Source organism: Alosa sapidissima, chromosome 18, assembly GCF_018492685.1.
Source record: "Alosa sapidissima isolate fAloSap1 chromosome 18, fAloSap1.pri, whole genome shotgun sequence".
NCBI classification, from domain to species: Eukaryota; Metazoa; Chordata; class Actinopteri; order Clupeiformes; family Clupeidae; genus Alosa; species Alosa sapidissima.
In genome coordinates, this window is record NC_055974.1 from 6,155,925 (window position 1) to 6,175,425 (window position 19,501).

Here is a 19,501-nt window from a genome sequence, read left to right on the forward strand (position 1 = left end):
AAATAAGCAGCAATGTGAAACCTTGATAACTTTCCGTCAGAAAACATTCCACTGAATGTGTCCAGTGACGAGGTGGCCGAGTGGTTAAGGCGATGGACTGCTAATCCATTGTGCTCTGCACGCGTGGGTTCGAATCCCATCCTCGTCGATTGCATTTGCAAAGGGTGTCATCTCTTTCCAAAGATACAGTATCGTTAAGGGGCATATTGTGACCTCGTAACTGCTAAAGATAATCAGTAATGTCAAAGCTCAATGCTTTTCCTTTGGAAAACTTTCCACGCATTTTGACTCAGTGACGAGGTGGCCGAGTGGTTAAGGCGATGGACTGCTATCGTTAAGGGGCATATTTTGACCTCGTAACTGCTAAAGATAATCAGTAATGTCAAAGCTCAATGCTTTTCCTTTGGAAAACTTTCCACGCATTTCTACTCAGTGACGAGGTCGCTTGGCCGAGTGGTTAAGGCGATGGACTGCTAATCCATTGTGCTCTGCACGCGTTGGTTCGAATCCCATCCTCGTCGATTCTATTCTTTCCGAAGATACACTATCATTAAGGGCCATGTTTTAACCTATCTCATAACTGCTACTATAGGACTAACATCAAACCTCAGCGCTTTTCTATTGGAAAACTTTCACTCACCGTCAGTTGTTGACGAGGTGGCCGAGTGCTTAAGGCGATGGACTGCTAATCCATTGTGCTCTGCACGCGTGGGTTCGAATCCCATCCTCGTCGATTCTATTCTTTCCGAAGATACACTATCATTAAGGGCCATGTTTTCACCTATCTCATAACTGCTACTATATAATGACTAACATCAAACCTCAGCGCTTTTCTATTGGAAAACTTTCACTCACCGTGAGTCGTTGACGAGGTGGCCGAGTGGTTAAGGCGATGGACTGCTAATCCATTGTGCTCTGCACGCGTGGGTTCGAATCCCATCCTCGTCGATTGCATTTGCAAAGGGTGTCATCTCTTTCCAAAGATGCAGTATCGTTAAGGGGCATATTGTGACCTTGTAACTGCTAAAGATAATCAGTAATGTCAAAGGTCAATGCTTTTCCTTTGGAAAACTTTCCACTCATTTTGACTCAGTGACGAGGTGGCCAAGTGGTTATGGCGATGGACTGCTTACACATTGTGCTAGGGATATTTGATGCCCTATCTCACAACTGCCACAAATAAGCAGCAATGTGAAACCTTGATAACTTTCCGTCAGAAAACATTCCACTGAATGTGTCCAGTGACGAGGTGGCCGAGTGGTTAAGGCGATGGACTGCTAATCCATTGTGCTCTGCACGCGTGGGTTCGAATCCCATCCTCGTCGATTGCATTTGCAAAGGGTGTCATCTCTTTCCAAAGATACAGTATCGTTAAGGGGCATATTGTGACCTCGTAACTGCTAAAGATAATCAGTAATGTCAAAGCTCAATGCTTTTCCTTTGGAAAACTTTCCACGCATTTTGACTCAGTGACGAGGTGGCCGAGTGGTTAAGGCGATGGACTGCTATCGTTAAGGGGCATATTTTGACCTCGTAACTGCTAAAGATAATCAGTAATGTCAAAGCTCAATGCTTTTCCTTTGGAAAACTTTCCACGCATTTCTACTCAGTGACGAGGTCGCTTGGCCGAGTGGTTAAGGCGATGGACTGCTAATCCATTGTGCTCTGCACGCGTTGGTTCGAATCCCATCCTCGTCGATTCTATTCTTTCCGAAGATACACTATCATTAAGGGCCATGTTTTAACCTATCTCATAACTGCTACTATAGGACTAACATCAAACCTCAGCGCTTTTCTATTGGAAAACTTTCACTCACCGTCAGTTGTTGACGAGGTGGCCGAGTGCTTAAGGCGATGGACTGCTAATCCATTGTGCTCTGCACGCGTGGGTTCGAATCCCATCCTCGTCGATTCTATTCTTTCCGAAGATACACTATCATTAAGGGCCATGTTTTCACCTATCTCATAACTGCTACTATATAATGACTAACATCAAACCTCAGCGCTTTTCTATTGGAAAACTTTCACTCACCGTGAGTCGTTGACGAGGTGGCCGAGTGGTTAAGGCGATGGACTGCTAATCCATTGTGCTCTGCACGCGTGGGTTCGAATCCCATCCTCGTCGATTGCATTTGCAAAGGGTGTCATCTCTTTCCAAAGATGCAGTATCGTTAAGGGGCATATTGTGACCTTGTAACTGCTAAAGATAATCAGTAATGTCAAAGGTCAATGCTTTTCCTTTGGAAAACTTTCCACTCATTTTGACTCAGTGACGAGGTGGCCAAGTGGTTATGGCGATGGACTGCTTACACATTGTGCTAGGGATATTTGATGCCCTATCTCACAACTGCCACAAATAAGCAGCAATGTGAAACCTTGATAACTTTCCGTCAGAAAACATTCCACTGAATGTGTCCAGTGACGAGGTGGCCGAGTGGTTAAGGCGATGGACTGCTAATCCATTGTGCTCTGCACGCGTGGGTTCGAATCCCATCCTCGTCGATTGCATTTGCAAAGGGTGTCATCTCTTTCCAAAGATACAGTATCGTTAAGGGGCATATTGTGACCTCGTAACTGCTAAAGATAATCAGTAATGTCAAAGCTCAATGCTTTTCCTTTGGAAAACTTTCCACGCATTTTGACTCAGTGACGAGGTGGCCGAGTGGTTAAGGCGATGGACTGCTATCGTTAAGGGGCATATTTTGACCTCGTAACTCCTAAAGATAATCAGTAATGTCAAAGCTCAATGCTTTTCCTTTGGAAAACTTTCCACGCATTTCTACTCAGTGACGAGGTCGCTTGGCCGAGTGGTTAAGGCGATGGACTGCTAATCCATTGTGCTCTGCACGCGTTGGTTCGAATCCCATCCTCGTCGATTCTATTCTTTCCGAAGATACACTATCATTAAGGGCCATGTTTTAACCTATCTCATAACTGCTACTATAGGACTAACATCAAACCTCAGCGCTTTTCTATTGGAAAACTTTCACTCACCGTCAGTTGTTGACGAGGTGGCCGAGTGCTTAAGGCGATGGACTGCTAATCCATTGTGCTCTGCACGCGTGGGTTCGAATCCCATCCTCGTCGATTCTATTCTTTCCGAAGATACACTATCATTAAGGGCCATGTTTTCACCTATCTCATAACTGCTACTATATAATGACTAACATCAAACCTCAGCGCTTTTCTATTGGAAAACTTTCACTCACCGTGAGTCGTTGACGAGGTGGCCGAGTGGTTAAGGCGATGGACTGCTAATCCATTGTGCTCTGCACGCGTGGGTTCGAATCCCATCCTCGTCGATTCTATTCTTTCCGAAGATACACTATCATTAAGGGCCATGTTTTCACCTATCTCATAACTGCTGCTATATGACTAACATCAAACCTCAGCGCTTTTCTATTGGAAAACTTTCACTCACCGTGAGTCGTTGACGAGGTGGCCGAGTGGTTAAGGCGATGGACTGCTAATCCATTGTGCTCTGCACGCGTGGGTTCGAATCCCATCCTCGTCGATTCTATTCTTTCCGAAGATACACTATCATTAAGGGCCATGTTTTCACCTATCTCATAACTGCTACTATATAATGACTAACATCAAACCTCAGCGCTTTTCTATTGGAAAACTTTCACTCACCGTGAGTCGTTGACGAGGTGGCCGAGTGGTTAAGGCGATGGACTGCTAATCCATTGTGCTCTGCACGCGTGGGTTCGAATCCCATCCTCGTCGATTCTATTCTTTCCGAAGATACACTATCATTAAGGGCCATGTTTTCACCTATCTCATAACTGCTTCTATATGACTAACATCAAACCTCAGCGCTTTTCTATTGGAAAACTTTCACTCACCGTGAGTCGTTGACGAGGTGGCCGAGTGGTTAAGGCGATGGACTGCTAATCCATTGTGCTCTGCACGCGTGGGTTCGAATCCCATCCTCGTCGATTGCATTTGCAAAGGGTGTCATCTCTTTCCAAAGATACAGTATCGTTAAGGGGCATATTGTGACCTTGTAACTGCTAAAGATAATCAGTAATGTCAAAGCTCAATGCTTTTCCTTTGGAAAACTTTCCACTCATTTTGACTCAGTGACGAGGTGGCCGAGTGGTTATGGCGATGGACTGCTAACACATTGTGCTAGGGATATTTGATGCCCTATCTCACAACTGCCACAAATAAGCAGCAATGTGAAACCTTGATAACTTTCCGTCAGAAAACATTCCACTGAATGTGTCCAGTGACGAGGTGACCGAGTGGTTAAGGCGATGGACTGCTAATCCGTTGTGCTCTGCACGCGTGAGTTCGAATCCCATCCTCGTCGATTGCATTTGCAAAGGGTGTCATCTCTTTCCAAAGATACAGTATCGTTAAGGGGCATATTGTGACCTTGTAACTGCTAAAGATAATCAGTAATGTCAAAGCTCAATGCTTTTCCTTTGGAAAACTTTCCACTCATTTTGACTCAGTGAAGAGGTGGCCGAGTGGTTAAGGCGATGGACTGCTAATCCATTGTGCTCTGCACGCGTGGGTTCGAATCCCATCCTCGTCGATTCTATTCTTTCCGAAGATACACTATCATTAAGGGCCATGTTTTCACCTATCTCATAACTGCTACTATATAATGACTAACATCAAACCTCAGCGCTTTTCTATTGGAAAACTTTCACTCACCGTGAGTCGTTGACGAGGTGGCCGAGTGGTTAAGGCGATGGACTGCTAATCCATTGTGCTCTGCACGCGTGGGTTCGAATCCCATCCTCGTCGATTCTATTCTTTCCGAAGATACACTATCATTAAGGGCCATGTTTTCACCTATCTCATAACTGCTTCTATATGACTAACATCAAACCTCAGCGCTTTTCTATTGGAAAACTTTCACTCACCGTGAGTCGTTGACGAGGTGGCCGAGTGGTTAAGGCGATGGACTGCTAATCCATTGTGCTCTGCACGCGTGGGTTCGAATCCCATCCTCGTCGATTGCATTTGCAAAGGGTGTCATCTCTTTCCAAAGATACAGTATCGTTAGGGGGCATATTGTGACCTTGTAACTGCTAAAGATAATCAGTAATGTCAAAGCTCAATGCTTTTCCTTTGGAAAACTTTCCACTCATTTTGACTCAGTGACGAGGTGGCCGAGTGGTTATGGCGATGGACTGCTAACACATTGTGCTAGGGATATTTGATGCCCTATCTCACAACTGCCACAAATAAGCAGCAATGTGAAACCTTGATAACTTTCCGTCAGAAAACATTCCACTGAATGTGTCCAGTGACGAGGTGGCCGAGTGGTTAAGGCGATGGACTGCTAATCCATTGTGCTCTGCACGCGTGGGTTCGAATCCCATCCTCGTCGATTGCATTTGCAAAGGATGTCATCTCTTTCCAAAGATACAGTATCGTTAAGGGGCATATTGTGACCTCGTAACTGCTAAAGATAATCAGTAATGTCAAAGCTCAATGCTTTTCCTTTGGAAAACTTTCCACGCATTTTGACTCAGTGACGAGGTGGCCGAGTGGTTAAGGCGATGGACTGCTATCGTTAAGGGGCATATTTTGACCTCGTAACTGCTAAAGATAATCAGTAATGTCAAAGCTCAATGCTTTTCCTTTGGAAAACTTTCCACGCATTTCGACTCAGTGACGAGGTGGCCGAGTGGTTAAGGCGATGGACTGCTAATCCATTGTGCTCTGCACGCGTGGGTTCGAATCCCATCCTCGTCGATTCTGTTCTTTCCGATGATACACTATCATTAAGGGCCATGTTTTCACCTATCTCATAACTGCTACTATATGACTAACATCAAACCTCAGCGCTTTTCTATTGGAAAACTTTCACAAAACGTCACGTGAGTCGTTGACGAGGTGGCCGAGTGGTTAAGGCGATGGACTGCTAATCCATTGTGCTCTGCACGCGTGGGTTCGAATCCCATCCTCGTCGATTGCATTTGCAAAGGGTGTCATCTCTTTCCAAAGATACAGTATCGTTAAGGGGCATATTGTGACCTTGTAACTGCTAAAGATAATCAGTAATGTCAAAGCTCAATGCTTTTCCTTTGGAAAACTTTCCACTCATTTTGACTCAGTGACGAGGTGGCCGAGTGGTTATGGCGATGGACTGCTAACACATTGTGCTAGGGATATTTGATGCCCTATCTCACAACTGCCACAAATAAGCAGCAATGTGAAACCTTGATAACTTTCCGTCAGAAAACATTCCACTGAATGTGTCCAGTGACGAGGTGACCGAGTGGTTAAGGCGATGGACTGCTAATCCGTTGTGCTCTGCAAGCGTGAGTTCGAATCCCATCCTCGTCGATTGCATTTGCAAAGGGTGTCATCTCTTTCCAAAGATACAGTATCGTTAAGGGGCATATTGTGACCTTGTAACTGCTAAAGATAATCAGTAATGTCAAAGCTCAATGCTTTTCCTTTGGAAAACTTTCCACTCATTTTGACTCAGTGAAGAGGTGGCCGAGTGGTTAAGGCGATGGACTGCTAATCCATTGTGCTCTGCACGCGTGGGTTCGAATCCCATCCTCGTCGATTCTATTCTTTCCGAAGATACACTATCATTAAGGGCCATGTTTTCACCTATCTCATAACTGCTACTATATAATGACTAACATCAAACCTCAGCGCTTTTCTATTGGAAAACTTTCACTCACCGTGAGTCGTTGACGAGGTGGCCGAGTGGTTAAGGCGATGGACTGCTAATCCATTGTGCTCTGCACGCGTGGGTTCGAATCCCATCCTCGTCGATTCTATTCTTTCCGAAGATACACTATCATTAAGGGCCATGTTTTCACCTATCTCATAACTGCTTCTATATGACTAACATCAAACCTCAGCGCTTTTCTATTGGAAAACTTTCACTCACCGTGAGTCGTTGACGAGGTGGCCGAGTGGTTAAGGCGATGGACTGCTAATCCATTGTGCTCTGCACGCGTGGGTTCGAATCCCATCCTCGTCGATTGCATTTGCAAAGGGTGTCATCTCTTTCCAAAGATACAGTATCGTTAGGGGGCATATTGTGACCTTGTAACTGCTAAAGATAATCAGTAATGTCAAAGCTCAATGCTTTTCCTTTGGAAAACTTTCCACTCATTTTGACTCAGTGACGAGGTGGCCGAGTGGTTATGGCGATGGACTGCTAACACATTGTGCTAGGGATATTTGATGCCCTATCTCACAACTGCCACAAATAAGCAGCAATGTGAAACCTTGATAACTTTCCGTCAGAAAACATTCCACTGAATGTGTCCAGTGACGAGGTGGCCGAGTGGTTAAGGCGATGGACTGCTAATCCATTGTGCTCTGCACGCGTGGGTTCGAATCCCATCCTCGTCGATTGCATTTGCAAAGGATGTCATCTCTTTCCAAAGATACAGTATCGTTAAGGGGCATATTGTGACCTCGTAACTGCTAAAGATAATCAGTAATGTCAAAGCTCAATGCTTTTCCTTTGGAAAACTTTCCACGCATTTTGACTCAGTGACGAGGTGGCCGAGTGGTTAAGGCGATGGACTGCTATCGTTAAGGGGCATATTTTGACCTCGTAACTGCTAAAGATAATCAGTAATGTCAAAGCTCAATGCTTTTCCTTTGGAAAACTTTCCACGCATTTCGACTCAGTGACGAGGTGGCCGAGTGGTTAAGGCGATGGACTGCTAATCCATTGTGCTCTGCACGCGTGGGTTCGAATCCCATCCTCGTCGATTCTGTTCTTTCCGATGATACACTATCATTAAGGGCCATGTTTTCACCTATCTCATAACTGCTACTATATGACTAACATCAAACCTCAGCGCTTTTCTATTGGAAAACTTTCACAAAACGTCACGTGAGTCGTTGACGAGGTGGCCGAGTGGTTAAGGCGATGGACTGCTAATCCATTGTGCTCTGCACGCGTGGGTTCGAATCCCATCCTCGTCGATTGCATTTGCAAAGGGTGTCATCTCTTTCCAAAGATACAGTATCGTTAAGGGGCATATTGTGACCTTGTAACTGCTAAAGATAATCAGTAATGTCAAAGCTCAATGCTTATCCTTTGGAAAACTTTCCACTCATTTTGACTCAGTGACGAGGTGGCCGAGTGGTTATGGCGATGGACTGCTAACACATTGTGCTAGGGATATTTGATGCCCTATCTCACAACTGCCACAAATAAGCAGCAATGTGAAACCTTGATAACTTTCCGTCAGAAAACATTCCACTGAATGTGTCCAGTGACGAGGTGGCCGAGTGGTTAAGGCGATGGACTGCTAATCCATTGTGCTCTGCACGCGTGGGTTCGAATCCCATCCTCGTCGATTCTATTCTTTCCGAAGATACACTATCATTAAAGGCCATGTTTTCACCTATCTCATAACTGCTACTATATAATGACTAACATCAAACCTCAGCGCTTTTCTATTGGAAAACTTTCACTCACCGTGAGTCGTTGACGAGGTGGCCGAGTGGTTAAGGGGATGGACTGCTAATCCATTGTGCTCTGCACGCGTGGGTTCGAATCCCATCCTCGTCGATTCTTTTCTTTCCGAAGATACACTATCATTAAGGGCCATGTTTTCACCTATCTCATAACTGCTACTATATAATGACTAACATCAAACCTCAGCGCTTTTCTATTGGAAAACTTTCACTCACCGTGAGTCGTTGACGAGGTGGCCGAGTGGTTAAGGCGATGGACTGCTAATCCATTGTGCTCTGCACGCGTGGGTTCGAATCCCATCCTCGTCGATTGCATTTGCAAAGGGTGTCATCTCTTTCCAAAGATACAGTATCGTTAAGGGGCATATTGTGACCTTGTAACTGCTAAAGATAATCAGTAATGTCAAAGCTCAATGCTTTTCCTTTGGAAAACTTTCCACTCATTTTGACTCAGTGACGAGGTGGCCGAGTGGTTATGGCGATGGACTGCTAACACATTGTGCTAGGGATATTTGATGCCCTATCTCACAACTGCCACAAATAAGCAGCAATGTGAAACCTTGATAACTTTCCGTCAGAAAACATTCCACTGAATGTGTCAAGTGACGAGGTGGCCGAGTGGTTAAGGCGATGGACTGCTAATCCATTGTGCTCTGCACGCGTGGGTTCGAATCCCATCCTCGTCGATTGCATTTGCAAAGGATGTCATCTCTTTCCAAAGATACAGTATCGTTAAGGGGCATATTTTGACCTCGTAACTGCTAAAGATAATCAGTAATGTCAAAGCTCAATGCTTTTCCTTTGGAAAACTTTCCACGCATTTTGACTCAGTGACGAGGTGGCCGAGTGGTTAAGGCGATGGACTGCTATCGTTAAGGGGCATATTTTGACCTCGTAACTGCTAAAGATAATTAGTAATGTCAAAGCTCAATGCTTTTCCTTTGGAAAACTTTCCACGCATTTCGACTCACTGACGAGGTGGCCGAGTGGTTAAGGCGATGGACTGCTAATCCATTGTGCTCTGCACGCGTGGGTTCGAATCCCATCCTCGTCGATTCTATTCTTTCCGATGATACACTATCATTAAGGGCCATGTTTTCACCTATCTCATAACTGCTACTATAGGACTAACATCAAACCTCAGCGCTTTTCTATTGGAAAACTTTCACTCACCGTGAGTCGTTGACGAGGTGGCCGAGTGGTTAAGGCGATGGACTGCTAATCCATTGTGCTCTGCACGCGTGGGTTCGAATCCCATCCTCGTCGATTCTATTCTTTCCCAAGATACACTATCATTAAGGGCCATGTTTTCACCTATCTCATAACTGCTACTATATAATGACTAACATCAAACCTCAGCGCTTTTCTATTGTAAAACTTTCACTCACCGTGAGTCGTTGACGAGGTGGCCGAGTGGTTAAGGCGATGGACTGCTAATCCATTGTGCTCTGCACGCGTGGGTTCGAATCCCATCCTCGTCGATTCTATTCTTTCCGAAGATACACTATCATTAAGGGCCATGTTTTCACCTATCTCATAACTGCTACTATATAATGACTAACATCAAACCTCAGCGCTTTTCTATTGGAAAACTTTCACTCACCGTGAGTCGTTGACGAGGTGGCCGAGTGGTTAAGGCGATGGACTGCTAATCCATTGTGCTCTGCACGCGTGGGTTCGAATCCCATCCTCGTCGATTGCATTTGCAAAGGATGTCATCTCTTTCCAAAGATACACTATCATTAAGGGCCATGTTTTCACCTATCTCATAACTGCTACTATATAATGACTAACATCAAACCTCAGCGCTTTTCTATTGGAAAACTTTCACTCACCGTGAGCCGTTGACGAGGTGGCCGAGTGGTTAAGGCGATGGACTGCTAATCCATTGTGCTCTGCACGCGTGGGTTCGAATCCCATCCTCGTCGATTCTATTCTTTCCGAAGATACACTATCATTAAGGGCAATGTTTTCACCTATCTCATAACTGCTACTATATGACTAACATCAAACCTCAGCGCTTTTCTATTGGAAAACTTTCACTCACCGTGAGTCGTTGACGAGGTGGCCGAGTGGTTAAGGCGATGGACTGCTAATTCATTGTGCTCTGCACGCGTGGGTTCGAATCCCATCCTCGTCGATTGCATTTGCAAAGGGTGTCATCTCTTTCCAAAGATACAGTATCGTTAAGGGGCATATTGTGACCTTGTAACTGCTAAAGATAATCAGTAATGTCAAAGCTCAATGCTTTTCCTTTGGAAAACTTTCCACTCATTTTGACTCAGTGACGAGGTGGCCGAGTGGTTATGGCGATGGACTGCTAACACATTGTGCTAGGGATATTTGATGCCCTATCTCACAACTGCCACAAATAAGCAGCAATGTGAAACCTTGATAACTTTCCGTCAGAAAACATTCCACTGAATGTGTCCAGTGACGAGGTGACCGAGTGGTTAAGGCGATGGACTGCTAATCCGTTGTGCTCTGCACGCGTGAGTTCGAATCCCATCCTCGTCGATTGCATTTGCAAAGGGTGTCATCTCTTTCCAAAGATACAGTATCGTTAAGGGGCATATTGTGACCTTGTAACTGCTAAAGATAATCAGTAATGTCAAAGCTCAATGCTTTTCCTTTGGAAAACTTTCCACTCATTTTGACTCAGTGAAGAGGTGGCCGAGTGGTTAAGGCGATGGACTGCTAATCCATTGTGCTCTGCACGCGTGGGTTCGAATCCCATCCTCGTCGATTCTATTCTTTCCGAAGATACACTATCATTAAGGGCCATGTTTTCACCTATCTCATAACTGCTACTATATAATGACTAACATCAAACCTCAGCGCTTTTCTATTGGAAAACTTTCACTCACCGTGAGTCGTTGACGAGGTGGCCGAGTGGTTAAGGCGATGGACTGCTAATCCATTGTGCTCTGCACGCGTGGGTTCGAATCCCATCCTCGTCGATTCTATTCTTTCCGAAGATACACTATCATTAAGGGCCATGTTTTCACCTATCTCATAACTGCTTCTATATGACTAACATCAAACCTCAGCGCTTTTCTATTGGAAAACTTTCACTCACCGTGAGTCGTTGACGAGGTGGCCGAGTGGTTAAGGCGATGGACTGCTAATCCATTGTGCTCTGCACGCGTGGGTTCGAATCCCATCCTCGTCGATTGCATTTGCAAAGGGTGTCATCTCTTTCCAAAGATACAGTATCGTTAAGGGGCATATTGTGACCTTGTAACTGCTAAAGATAATCAGTAATGTCAAAGCTCAATGCTTATCCTTTGGAAAACTTTCCACTCATTTTGACTCAGTGACGAGGTGGCCGAGTGGTTATGGCGATGGACTGCTAACACATTGTGCTAGGGATATTTGATGCCCTATCTCACAACTGCCACAAATAAGCAGCAATGTGAAACCTTGATAACTTTCCGTCAGAAAACATTCCACTGAATGTGTCCAGTGACGAGGTGGCCGAGTGGTTAAGGCGATGGACTGCTAATCCATTGTGCTCTGCACGCGTGGGTTCGAATCCCATCCTCGTCGATTCTATTCTTTCCGAAGATACACTATCATTAAGGGCCATGTCTTCACCTATCTCATAACTGCTACTATATAATGACTAACATCAAACCTCAGCGCTTTTCTATTGGAAAACTTTCACTCACCGTGAGTCGTTGACTAGGTGGCCGAGTGGTTAAGGCGATGGACTGCTAATCCATTGTGCTCTGCACGCGTGGGTTCGAATCCCATCCTCGTCGATTGCATTTGCAAAGGATGTCATCTCTTTCCAAAGATACAGTATCGTTAAGGGGCATATTTTGACCTCGTAACTGCTAAAGATAATCAGTAATGTCAAAGCTCAATGCTTTTCCTTTGGAAAACTTTCCACGCATTTTGACTCAGTGACGAGGTGGCCGAGTGGTTAAGGCGATGGACTGCTATCGTTAAGGGGCATATTTTGACCTCGTAACTGCTAAAGATAATTAGTAATGTCAAAGCTCAATGCTTTTCCTTTGGAAAACTTTCCACGCATTTCGACTCACTGACGAGGTGGCCGAGTGGTTAAGGCGATGGACTGCTAATCCATTGTGCTCTGCACGCGTGGGTTCGAATCCCATCCTCGTCGATTCTATTCTTTCCGATGATACACTATCATTAAGGGCCATGTTTTCACCTATCTCATAACTGCTACTATAGGACTAACATCAAACCTCAGCGCTTTTCTATTGGAAAACTTTCACTCACCGTGAGTCGTTGACGAGGTGGCCGAGTGGTTAAGGCGATGGACTGCTAATCCATTGTGCTCTGCACGCGTGGGTTCGAATCCCATCCTCGTCGATTCTATTCTTTCCGAAGATACACTATCATTAAGGGCCATGTTTTCACCTATCTCATAACTGCTACTATATAATGACTAACATCAAACCTCAGCGCTTTTCTATTGGAAAACTTTCACTCACCGTGAGTCGTTGACGAGGTGGCCGAGTGGTTAAGGCGATGGACTGCTAATCCATTGTGCTCTGCACGCGTGGGTTCGAATCCCATCCTCGTCGATTCTATTCTTTCCGAAGATACACTATCATTAAGGGCCATGTTTTCACCTATCTCATAACTGCTACTATATAATGACTAACATCAAACCTCAGCGCTTTTCTATTGGAAAACTTTCACTCACCGTGAGTCGTTGACGAGGTGGCCGAGTGGTTAAGGCGATGGACTGCTAATCTATTGTGCTCTGCACGCGTGGGTTCGAATCCCATCCTCGTCGATTGCATTTGCAAAGGATGTCATCTCTTTCCAAAGATACACTATCATTAAGGGCCATGTTTTCACCTATCTCATAACTGCTACTATATAATGACTAACATCAAACCTCAGCGCTTTTCTATTGGAAAACTTTCACTCACCGTGAGCCGTTGACGAGGTGGCCGAGTGGTTAAGGCGATGGACTGCTAATCCATTGTGCTCTGCACGCGTGGGTTCGAATCCCATCCTCGTCGATTCTATTCTTTCCGAAGATACACTATCATTAAGGGCAATGTTTTCACCTATCTCATAACTGCTACTATATGACTAACATCAAACCTCAGCGCTTTTCTATTGGAAAACTTTCACTCACCGTGAGTCGTTGACGAGGTGGCCGAGTGGTTAAGGCGATGGACTGCTAATCCATTGTGCTCTGCACGCGTGGGTTCGAATCCCATCCTCGTCGATTGCATTTGCAAAGGATGTCATCTCTTTCCAAAGATACAGTATCGTTAAGGGGCATATTGTGACCTCGTAACTGCTAAAGATAATCAGTAATGTCAAAGCTCAATGCTTTTCCTTTGGAAAACTTTCCACGCATTTTGACTCAGTGACGAGGTGGCCGAGTGGTTAAGGCGATGGACTGCTATCGTTAAGGGGCATATTTTGACCTCGTAACTGCTAAAGATAATCAGTAATGTCAAAGCTCAATGCTTTTCCTTTGGAAAACTTTCCACGCATTTCGACTCAGTGACGAGGTGGCCGAGTGGTTAAGGCGATGGACTGCTAATCCATTGTGCTCTGCACGCGTGGGTTCGAATCCCATCCTCGTCGATTCTATTCTTTCCGATGATACACTATCATTAAGGGCCATGTTTTCACCTATCTCATAACTGCTACTATATGACTAACATCAAACCTCAGCGCTTTTCTATTGGAAAACTTTCACTCACCGTGAGTCGTTGACGAGGTGGCCGAGTGGTTAAGGCGATGGACTGCTAATCCATTGTGCTCTGCACGCGTGGGTTCGAATCCCATCCTCGTCGATTGCATTTGCAAAGGGTGTCATCTCTTTCCAAAGATACAGTATCGTTAAGGGGCATATTGTGACCTTGTAACTGCTAAAGATAATCAGTAATGTCAAAGCTCAATGCTTATCCTTTGGAAAACTTTCCACTCATTTTGACTCAGTGACGAGGTGGCCGAGTGGTTATGGCGATGGACTGCTAACACATTGTGCTAGGGATATTTGATGCCCTATCTCACAACTGCCACAAATAAGCAGCAATGTGAAACCTTGATAACTTTCCGTCAGAAAACATTCCACTGAATGTGTCCAGTGACGAGGTGGCCGAGTGGTTAAAGCGATGGACTACTAATCCATTGTGCTCTGCACGCGTGGGTTCGAATCCCATCCTCGTCGATTCTATTCTTTCCGAAGATACACTATCATTAAGGGCCATGTTTTCACCTATCTCATAACTGCTACTATATAATGACTAACATCAAACCTCAGCGCTTTTCTATTGGAAAACTTTCACTCACCGTGAGTCGTTGACGAGGTGGCCGAGTGGTTAAGGCGATGGACTGCTAATCCATTGTGCTCTACACGCGTGGGTTCGAATCCCATCCTCGTCGATTCTATTCTTTCCAAAGATACACTATCATTAAGTGCCATGTTTTCACCTATCTCATAACTGCTACTATATAATGACTAACATCAAACCTCAGCGCTTTTCTATTGGAAAACTTTCACTCACCGTGAGTCGTTGACGAGGTGGCCGAGTGGTTAAGGCGATGGACTGCTAATCCATTGTGCTCTGCACGCGTGGGTTCGAATCCCATCCTCGTCGATTCTATTCTTTCCGAAGATACACTATCATTAAGGGCCATGTTTTCACCTATCTCATAACTGCTACTATATAATGACTAACATCAAACCTCAGCGCTTTTCTATTGGAAAACTTTCACTCACCGTGAGTCGTTGACGAGGTGGCCGAGTGGTTAAGGCGATGGACTGCTAATCCATTGTGCTCTGCACGCGTGGGTTCGAATCCCATCCTCGTCGATTCTATTCTTTCCGAAGATACACTATCATTAAGGGCCATGTTTTCACCTATCTCATAACTGCTACTATATAATGACTAACATCAAACCTCAGCGCTTTTCTATTGGAAAACTTTCACTCACCGTGAGTAGTTGACGAGGTGGCCGAGTGGTTAAGGCGATGGACTGCTAATCCATTGTGCTCTGCACGCGTGGGTTCGAATCCCATCCTCGTCGATTGCATTTGCAAAGGATGTCATCTCTTTCCAAAGATACAGTATCGTTAAGGGGCATATTGTGACCTCGTAACTGCTAAAGATAATCAGTAATGTCAAAGCTCAATGCTTTTCCTTTGGAAAACTTTCCACGCATTTTGACTCAGTGACGAGGTGGCCGAGTGGTTAAGGCGATGGACTGCTATCGTTAAGGGGCATATTTTGACCTCGTAACTGCTAAAGATAATCAGTAATGTCAAAGCTCAATGCTTTTCCTTTGGAAAACTTTCCACGCATTTCGACTCAGTGACGAGGTGGCCGAGTGGTTAAGGCGATGGACTGCTAATCCATTGTGCTCTGCACGCGTGGGTTCGAATCCCATCCTCGTCGATTCTATTCTTTCCGATGATACACTATCATTAAGGGCCATGTTTTCACCTATCTCATAACTGCTACTATATGACTAACATCAAACCTCAGCGCTTTTCTATTGGAAAACTTTCACTCACCGTGAGTCGTTGACGAGGTGGCCGAGTGGTTAAGGCGATGGACTGCTAATCCATTGTGCTCTGCACGCGTGGGTTCGAATCCCATCCTCGTCGATTGCATTTGCAAAGGGTGTCATCTCTTTCCAAAGATACAGTATCGTTAAGGGGCATATTGTGACCTTGTAACTGCTAAAGATAATCAGTAATGTCAAAGCTCAATGCTTATCCTTTGGAAAACTTTCCACTCATTTTGACTCAGTGACGAGGTGGCCGAGTGGTTATGGCGATGGACTGCTAACACATTGTGCTAGGGATATTTGATGCCCTATCTCACAACTGCCACAAATAAGCAGCAATGTGAAACCTTGATAACTTTCCGTCAGAAAACATTCCACTGAATGTGTCCAGTGACGAGGTGGCCGAGTGGTTAAAGCGATGGACTACTAATCCATTGTGCTCTGCACGCGTGGGTTCGAATCCCATCCTCGTCGATTCTATTCTTTCCGAAGATACACTATCATTAAGGGCCATGTTTTCACCTATCTCAAAACTGCTACTATATAATGACTAACATCAAACCTCAGCGCTTTTCTATTGGAAAACTTTCACTCACCGTGAGTCGTTGACGAGGTGGCCGAGTGGTTAAGGCGATGGACTGCTAATCCATTGTGCTCTACACGCGTGGGTTCGAATCCCATCCTCGTCGATTCTATTCTTTCCAAAGATACACTATCATTAAGTGCCATGTTTTCACCTATCTCATAACTGCTACTATATAATGACTAACATCAAACCTCAGCGCTTTTCTATTGGAAAACTTTCACTCACCGTGAGTCGTTGACGAGGTGGCCGAGTGGTTAAGGCGATGGACTGCTAATCCATTGTGCTCTGCACGCGTGGGTTCGAATCCCATCCTCGTCGATTCTATTCTTTCCGAAGATACACTATCATTAAGGGCCATGTTTTCACCTATCTCATAACTGCTACTATATAATGACTAACATCAAACCTCAGCGCTTTTCTATTGGAAAACTTTCACTCACCGTGAGTCGTTGACGAGGTGGCCGAGTGGTTAAGGCGATGGACTGCTAATCCATTGTGCTCTGCACGCGTGGGTTCGAATCCCATCCTCGTCGATTCTATTCTTTCCGAAGATACACTATCATTAAGGGCCATGTTTTCACCTATCTCATAACTGCTACTATATGACTAACATCAAACCTCAGCGCTTTTCTATTGGAAAACTTTCACTCACCGTGAGTCGTTGACGAGGTGGCCGAGTGGTTAAGGCGATGGACTGCTAATCCATTGTGCTCTGCACGCGTGGGTTCGAATCCCATCCTCGTCGATTCTATGCTTTCCGAAGATACACTATCATTAAGGGCCATGTTTTCACCTATCTCATAACTGCTACTATATAATGACTAACATCAAAACTCAGCGCTTTTCTATTGGAAAACTTTCACTCACCGTGAGTCGTTGACGAGGTGGCCGAGTGGTTAAGGCGATGGACTGCTAATCCATTGTGCTCTGCACGCGTGGGTTAGAATCCCATCCTCGTCGATTCTATTCTTTCCGAAGATACACTATCATTAAGGGCCATGTTTTCACCTATCTCATAACTGCTACTATATAATGACTAACATCAAACCTCAGCGCTTTTCTATTGGAAAACTTTCACTCACCGTGAGTCGTTGACGAGGTGGCCGAGTGGTTAAGGCGATGGACTGCTAATCCATTGTGCTCTGCACGCGTGGGTTCGAATCCCATCCTAGTCGATTCTATTCTTTCCGAAGATACACTATCATTAAGGGCCATGTTTTCACCTATCTCATAACTGCTACTATATAATGACTAACATCAAACCTCAGCGCTTTTCTATTGGAAAACTTTCACTCACCGTGAGTCGTTGACTAGGTGGCCGAGTGGTTAAGGCGATGGACTGCTAATCCATTGTGCTCTGCACGCGTGGGTTCGAATCCCATCCTCGTCGATTGCATTTGCAAAGGATGTCATCTCTTTCCAAAGATACAGTATCGTTAAGGGGCATATTTTGACCTCGTAACTGCTAAAGATAATCAGTAATGTCAAAGCTCAATGCTTTTCCTTTGGAAAACTTTCCACGCATTTTGACTCAGTGACGAGGTGGCCGAGTGGTTAAGGCGATGGACTGCTATCGTTAAGGGGCATATTTTGACCTCGTAACTGCTAAAGATAATTAGTAATGTCAAAGCTCAATGCTTTTCCTTTGGAAAACTTTCCACGCATTTCGACTCACTGACGAGGTGGCCGAGTGGTTAAGGCGATGGACTGCTAATCCATTGTGCTCTGCACGCGTGGGTTCGAATCCCATCCTCGTCGATTCTATTCTTTCCGATGATACACTATCATTAAGGGCCATGTTTTCACCTATCTCATAACTGCTACTATAGGACTAACATCAAACCTCAGCGCTTTTCTATTGGAAAACTTTCACTCACCGTGAGTCGTTGACGAGGTGGCCGAGTGGTTAAGGCGATGGACTGCTAATCCATTGTGCTCTGCACGCGTGGGTTCGAATCCCATCCTCGTCGATTCTATTCTTTCCGAAGATACACTATCATTAAGGGCCATGTTTTCACCTATCTCATAACTGCTACTATATAATGACTAACATCAAACCTCAGCGCTTTTCTATTGGAAAACTTTCACTCACCGTGAGTCGTTGACGAGGTGGCCGAGTGGTTAAGGCGATGGACTGCTAATCCATTGTGCTCTGCACGCGTGGGTTCGAATCCCATCCTCGTCGATTCTATTCTTTCCGAAGATACACTATCATTAAGGGCCATGTTTTCACCTATCTCATAACTGCTACTATATAATGACTAACATCAAACCTCAGCGCTTTTCTATTGGAAAACTTTCACTCACCGTGAGTCGTTGACGAGGTGGCCGAGTGGTTAAGGCGATGGACTGCTAATCCATTGTGCTCTGCACGCGTGGGTTCGAATCCCATCCTCGTCGATTGCATTTGCAAAGGATGTCATCTCTTTCCAAAGATACACTATCATTAAGGGCCATGTTTTCACCTATCTCATAACTGCTACTATATAATGACTAACATCAAACCTCAGCGCTTTTCTATTGGAAAACTTTCACTCACCGTGAGCCGTTGACGAGGTGGCCGAGTGGTTAAGGCGATGGACTGCTAATCCATTGTGCTCTGCACGCGTGGGTTCGAATCCCATCCTCGTCGATTCTATTCTTTCCGAAGATACACTATCATTAAGGGCAATGTTTTCACCTATCTCATAACTGCTACTATATGACTAACATCAAACCTCAGCGCTTTTCTATTGGAAAACTTTCACTCACCGTGAGTCGTTGACGAGGTGGCCGAGTGGTTAAGGCGATGGACTGCTAATCCATTGTGCTCTGCACGCGTGGGTTCGAATCCCATCCTCGTCGATTGCATTTGCAAAGGATGTCATCTCTTTCCAAAGATACAGTATCGTTAAGGGGCATATTGTGACCTCGTAACTGCTAAAGATAATCAGTAATGTCAAAGCTCAATGCTTTTCCTTTGGAAAACTT

At 45.0% G+C, this 19,501-nt stretch overlaps 53 non-coding genes across 53 annotated transcripts; all 53 read left to right on the forward strand.

The window, feature by feature from the left end:
• The first annotated feature begins 66 nt into the window (after window positions 1–66).
• Window positions 67–148, forward strand: trnas-gcu. The gene has a single exon. It is a non-coding gene; the product is annotated as a tRNA-Ser (tRNA).
• Window positions 149–866: 718 nt separating this feature from the next.
• Window positions 867–948, forward strand: trnas-gcu. The gene has a single exon. It is a non-coding gene; the product is annotated as a tRNA-Ser (tRNA).
• Window positions 949–1,243: 295 nt separating this feature from the next.
• Window positions 1,244–1,325, forward strand: trnas-gcu. The gene has a single exon. It is a non-coding gene; the product is annotated as a tRNA-Ser (tRNA).
• A 718-nt stretch (window positions 1,326–2,043) lies between these two features.
• Window positions 2,044–2,125, forward strand: trnas-gcu. The gene has a single exon. It is a non-coding gene; the product is annotated as a tRNA-Ser (tRNA).
• A 295-nt stretch (window positions 2,126–2,420) lies between these two features.
• Window positions 2,421–2,502, forward strand: trnas-gcu. The gene has a single exon. It is a non-coding gene; the product is annotated as a tRNA-Ser (tRNA).
• Window positions 2,503–3,220: 718 nt separating this feature from the next.
• trnas-gcu lies at window positions 3,221–3,302 on the forward strand. The gene has a single exon. It is a non-coding gene; the product is annotated as a tRNA-Ser (tRNA).
• Window positions 3,303–3,432: 130 nt separating this feature from the next.
• On the forward strand, window positions 3,433–3,514 carry trnas-gcu. The gene has a single exon. It is a non-coding gene; the product is annotated as a tRNA-Ser (tRNA).
• Window positions 3,515–3,647: 133 nt separating this feature from the next.
• On the forward strand, window positions 3,648–3,729 carry trnas-gcu. The gene has a single exon. It is a non-coding gene; the product is annotated as a tRNA-Ser (tRNA).
• A 130-nt stretch (window positions 3,730–3,859) lies between these two features.
• Window positions 3,860–3,941, forward strand: trnas-gcu. The gene has a single exon. It is a non-coding gene; the product is annotated as a tRNA-Ser (tRNA).
• Window positions 3,942–4,679: 738 nt separating this feature from the next.
• trnas-gcu lies at window positions 4,680–4,761 on the forward strand. Its single transcript has one exon. It is a non-coding gene; the product is annotated as a tRNA-Ser (tRNA).
• Window positions 4,762–4,891: 130 nt separating this feature from the next.
• trnas-gcu lies at window positions 4,892–4,973 on the forward strand. The gene has a single exon. It is a non-coding gene; the product is annotated as a tRNA-Ser (tRNA).
• Window positions 4,974–5,268: 295 nt separating this feature from the next.
• On the forward strand, window positions 5,269–5,350 carry trnas-gcu. The gene has a single exon. It is a non-coding gene; the product is annotated as a tRNA-Ser (tRNA).
• A 286-nt stretch (window positions 5,351–5,636) lies between these two features.
• trnas-gcu lies at window positions 5,637–5,718 on the forward strand. The gene has a single exon. It is a non-coding gene; the product is annotated as a tRNA-Ser (tRNA).
• Window positions 5,719–5,853: 135 nt separating this feature from the next.
• Window positions 5,854–5,935, forward strand: trnas-gcu. The gene has a single exon. It is a non-coding gene; the product is annotated as a tRNA-Ser (tRNA).
• A 738-nt stretch (window positions 5,936–6,673) lies between these two features.
• Window positions 6,674–6,755, forward strand: trnas-gcu. The gene has a single exon. It is a non-coding gene; the product is annotated as a tRNA-Ser (tRNA).
• Window positions 6,756–6,885: 130 nt separating this feature from the next.
• Window positions 6,886–6,967, forward strand: trnas-gcu. The gene has a single exon. It is a non-coding gene; the product is annotated as a tRNA-Ser (tRNA).
• Window positions 6,968–7,262: 295 nt separating this feature from the next.
• Window positions 7,263–7,344, forward strand: trnas-gcu. The gene has a single exon. It is a non-coding gene; the product is annotated as a tRNA-Ser (tRNA).
• A 286-nt stretch (window positions 7,345–7,630) lies between these two features.
• Window positions 7,631–7,712, forward strand: trnas-gcu. Its single transcript has one exon. It is a non-coding gene; the product is annotated as a tRNA-Ser (tRNA).
• Window positions 7,713–7,847: 135 nt separating this feature from the next.
• trnas-gcu lies at window positions 7,848–7,929 on the forward strand. Its single transcript has one exon. It is a non-coding gene; the product is annotated as a tRNA-Ser (tRNA).
• Window positions 7,930–8,224: 295 nt separating this feature from the next.
• trnas-gcu lies at window positions 8,225–8,306 on the forward strand. Its single transcript has one exon. It is a non-coding gene; the product is annotated as a tRNA-Ser (tRNA).
• A 348-nt stretch (window positions 8,307–8,654) lies between these two features.
• Window positions 8,655–8,736, forward strand: trnas-gcu. Its single transcript has one exon. It is a non-coding gene; the product is annotated as a tRNA-Ser (tRNA).
• Window positions 8,737–9,031: 295 nt separating this feature from the next.
• Window positions 9,032–9,113, forward strand: trnas-gcu. Its single transcript has one exon. It is a non-coding gene; the product is annotated as a tRNA-Ser (tRNA).
• A 286-nt stretch (window positions 9,114–9,399) lies between these two features.
• Window positions 9,400–9,481, forward strand: trnas-gcu. The gene has a single exon. It is a non-coding gene; the product is annotated as a tRNA-Ser (tRNA).
• A 130-nt stretch (window positions 9,482–9,611) lies between these two features.
• On the forward strand, window positions 9,612–9,693 carry trnas-gcu. Its single transcript has one exon. It is a non-coding gene; the product is annotated as a tRNA-Ser (tRNA).
• A 133-nt stretch (window positions 9,694–9,826) lies between these two features.
• Window positions 9,827–9,908, forward strand: trnas-gcu. Its single transcript has one exon. It is a non-coding gene; the product is annotated as a tRNA-Ser (tRNA).
• Window positions 9,909–10,041: 133 nt separating this feature from the next.
• On the forward strand, window positions 10,042–10,123 carry trnas-gcu. The gene has a single exon. It is a non-coding gene; the product is annotated as a tRNA-Ser (tRNA).
• Window positions 10,124–10,273: 150 nt separating this feature from the next.
• trnas-gcu lies at window positions 10,274–10,355 on the forward strand. Its single transcript has one exon. It is a non-coding gene; the product is annotated as a tRNA-Ser (tRNA).
• A 950-nt stretch (window positions 10,356–11,305) lies between these two features.
• trnas-gcu lies at window positions 11,306–11,387 on the forward strand. Its single transcript has one exon. It is a non-coding gene; the product is annotated as a tRNA-Ser (tRNA).
• Window positions 11,388–11,517: 130 nt separating this feature from the next.
• Window positions 11,518–11,599, forward strand: trnas-gcu. The gene has a single exon. It is a non-coding gene; the product is annotated as a tRNA-Ser (tRNA).
• A 295-nt stretch (window positions 11,600–11,894) lies between these two features.
• On the forward strand, window positions 11,895–11,976 carry trnas-gcu. The gene has a single exon. It is a non-coding gene; the product is annotated as a tRNA-Ser (tRNA).
• A 501-nt stretch (window positions 11,977–12,477) lies between these two features.
• Window positions 12,478–12,559, forward strand: trnas-gcu. The gene has a single exon. It is a non-coding gene; the product is annotated as a tRNA-Ser (tRNA).
• Window positions 12,560–12,689: 130 nt separating this feature from the next.
• trnas-gcu lies at window positions 12,690–12,771 on the forward strand. Its single transcript has one exon. It is a non-coding gene; the product is annotated as a tRNA-Ser (tRNA).
• A 133-nt stretch (window positions 12,772–12,904) lies between these two features.
• Window positions 12,905–12,986, forward strand: trnas-gcu. The gene has a single exon. It is a non-coding gene; the product is annotated as a tRNA-Ser (tRNA).
• A 365-nt stretch (window positions 12,987–13,351) lies between these two features.
• On the forward strand, window positions 13,352–13,433 carry trnas-gcu. The gene has a single exon. It is a non-coding gene; the product is annotated as a tRNA-Ser (tRNA).
• A 130-nt stretch (window positions 13,434–13,563) lies between these two features.
• Window positions 13,564–13,645, forward strand: trnas-gcu. Its single transcript has one exon. It is a non-coding gene; the product is annotated as a tRNA-Ser (tRNA).
• A 286-nt stretch (window positions 13,646–13,931) lies between these two features.
• Window positions 13,932–14,013, forward strand: trnas-gcu. Its single transcript has one exon. It is a non-coding gene; the product is annotated as a tRNA-Ser (tRNA).
• A 130-nt stretch (window positions 14,014–14,143) lies between these two features.
• trnas-gcu lies at window positions 14,144–14,225 on the forward strand. The gene has a single exon. It is a non-coding gene; the product is annotated as a tRNA-Ser (tRNA).
• A 295-nt stretch (window positions 14,226–14,520) lies between these two features.
• trnas-acu lies at window positions 14,521–14,602 on the forward strand. The gene has a single exon. It is a non-coding gene; the product is annotated as a tRNA-Ser (tRNA).
• A 348-nt stretch (window positions 14,603–14,950) lies between these two features.
• Window positions 14,951–15,032, forward strand: trnas-gcu. Its single transcript has one exon. It is a non-coding gene; the product is annotated as a tRNA-Ser (tRNA).
• Window positions 15,033–15,165: 133 nt separating this feature from the next.
• Window positions 15,166–15,247, forward strand: trnas-gcu. The gene has a single exon. It is a non-coding gene; the product is annotated as a tRNA-Ser (tRNA).
• Window positions 15,248–15,380: 133 nt separating this feature from the next.
• On the forward strand, window positions 15,381–15,462 carry trnas-gcu. The gene has a single exon. It is a non-coding gene; the product is annotated as a tRNA-Ser (tRNA).
• Window positions 15,463–15,748: 286 nt separating this feature from the next.
• On the forward strand, window positions 15,749–15,830 carry trnas-gcu. Its single transcript has one exon. It is a non-coding gene; the product is annotated as a tRNA-Ser (tRNA).
• A 130-nt stretch (window positions 15,831–15,960) lies between these two features.
• trnas-gcu lies at window positions 15,961–16,042 on the forward strand. Its single transcript has one exon. It is a non-coding gene; the product is annotated as a tRNA-Ser (tRNA).
• A 295-nt stretch (window positions 16,043–16,337) lies between these two features.
• On the forward strand, window positions 16,338–16,419 carry trnas-acu. The gene has a single exon. It is a non-coding gene; the product is annotated as a tRNA-Ser (tRNA).
• Window positions 16,420–16,767: 348 nt separating this feature from the next.
• trnas-gcu lies at window positions 16,768–16,849 on the forward strand. Its single transcript has one exon. It is a non-coding gene; the product is annotated as a tRNA-Ser (tRNA).
• A 133-nt stretch (window positions 16,850–16,982) lies between these two features.
• trnas-gcu lies at window positions 16,983–17,064 on the forward strand. Its single transcript has one exon. It is a non-coding gene; the product is annotated as a tRNA-Ser (tRNA).
• Window positions 17,065–17,194: 130 nt separating this feature from the next.
• Window positions 17,195–17,276, forward strand: trnas-gcu. Its single transcript has one exon. It is a non-coding gene; the product is annotated as a tRNA-Ser (tRNA).
• A 931-nt stretch (window positions 17,277–18,207) lies between these two features.
• trnas-gcu lies at window positions 18,208–18,289 on the forward strand. Its single transcript has one exon. It is a non-coding gene; the product is annotated as a tRNA-Ser (tRNA).
• Window positions 18,290–18,419: 130 nt separating this feature from the next.
• On the forward strand, window positions 18,420–18,501 carry trnas-gcu. Its single transcript has one exon. It is a non-coding gene; the product is annotated as a tRNA-Ser (tRNA).
• A 133-nt stretch (window positions 18,502–18,634) lies between these two features.
• trnas-gcu lies at window positions 18,635–18,716 on the forward strand. The gene has a single exon. It is a non-coding gene; the product is annotated as a tRNA-Ser (tRNA).
• A 133-nt stretch (window positions 18,717–18,849) lies between these two features.
• trnas-gcu lies at window positions 18,850–18,931 on the forward strand. The gene has a single exon. It is a non-coding gene; the product is annotated as a tRNA-Ser (tRNA).
• A 150-nt stretch (window positions 18,932–19,081) lies between these two features.
• trnas-gcu lies at window positions 19,082–19,163 on the forward strand. The gene has a single exon. It is a non-coding gene; the product is annotated as a tRNA-Ser (tRNA).
• A 130-nt stretch (window positions 19,164–19,293) lies between these two features.
• On the forward strand, window positions 19,294–19,375 carry trnas-gcu. The gene has a single exon. It is a non-coding gene; the product is annotated as a tRNA-Ser (tRNA).
• The last annotated feature ends 126 nt before the right edge of the window (window positions 19,376–19,501 follow it).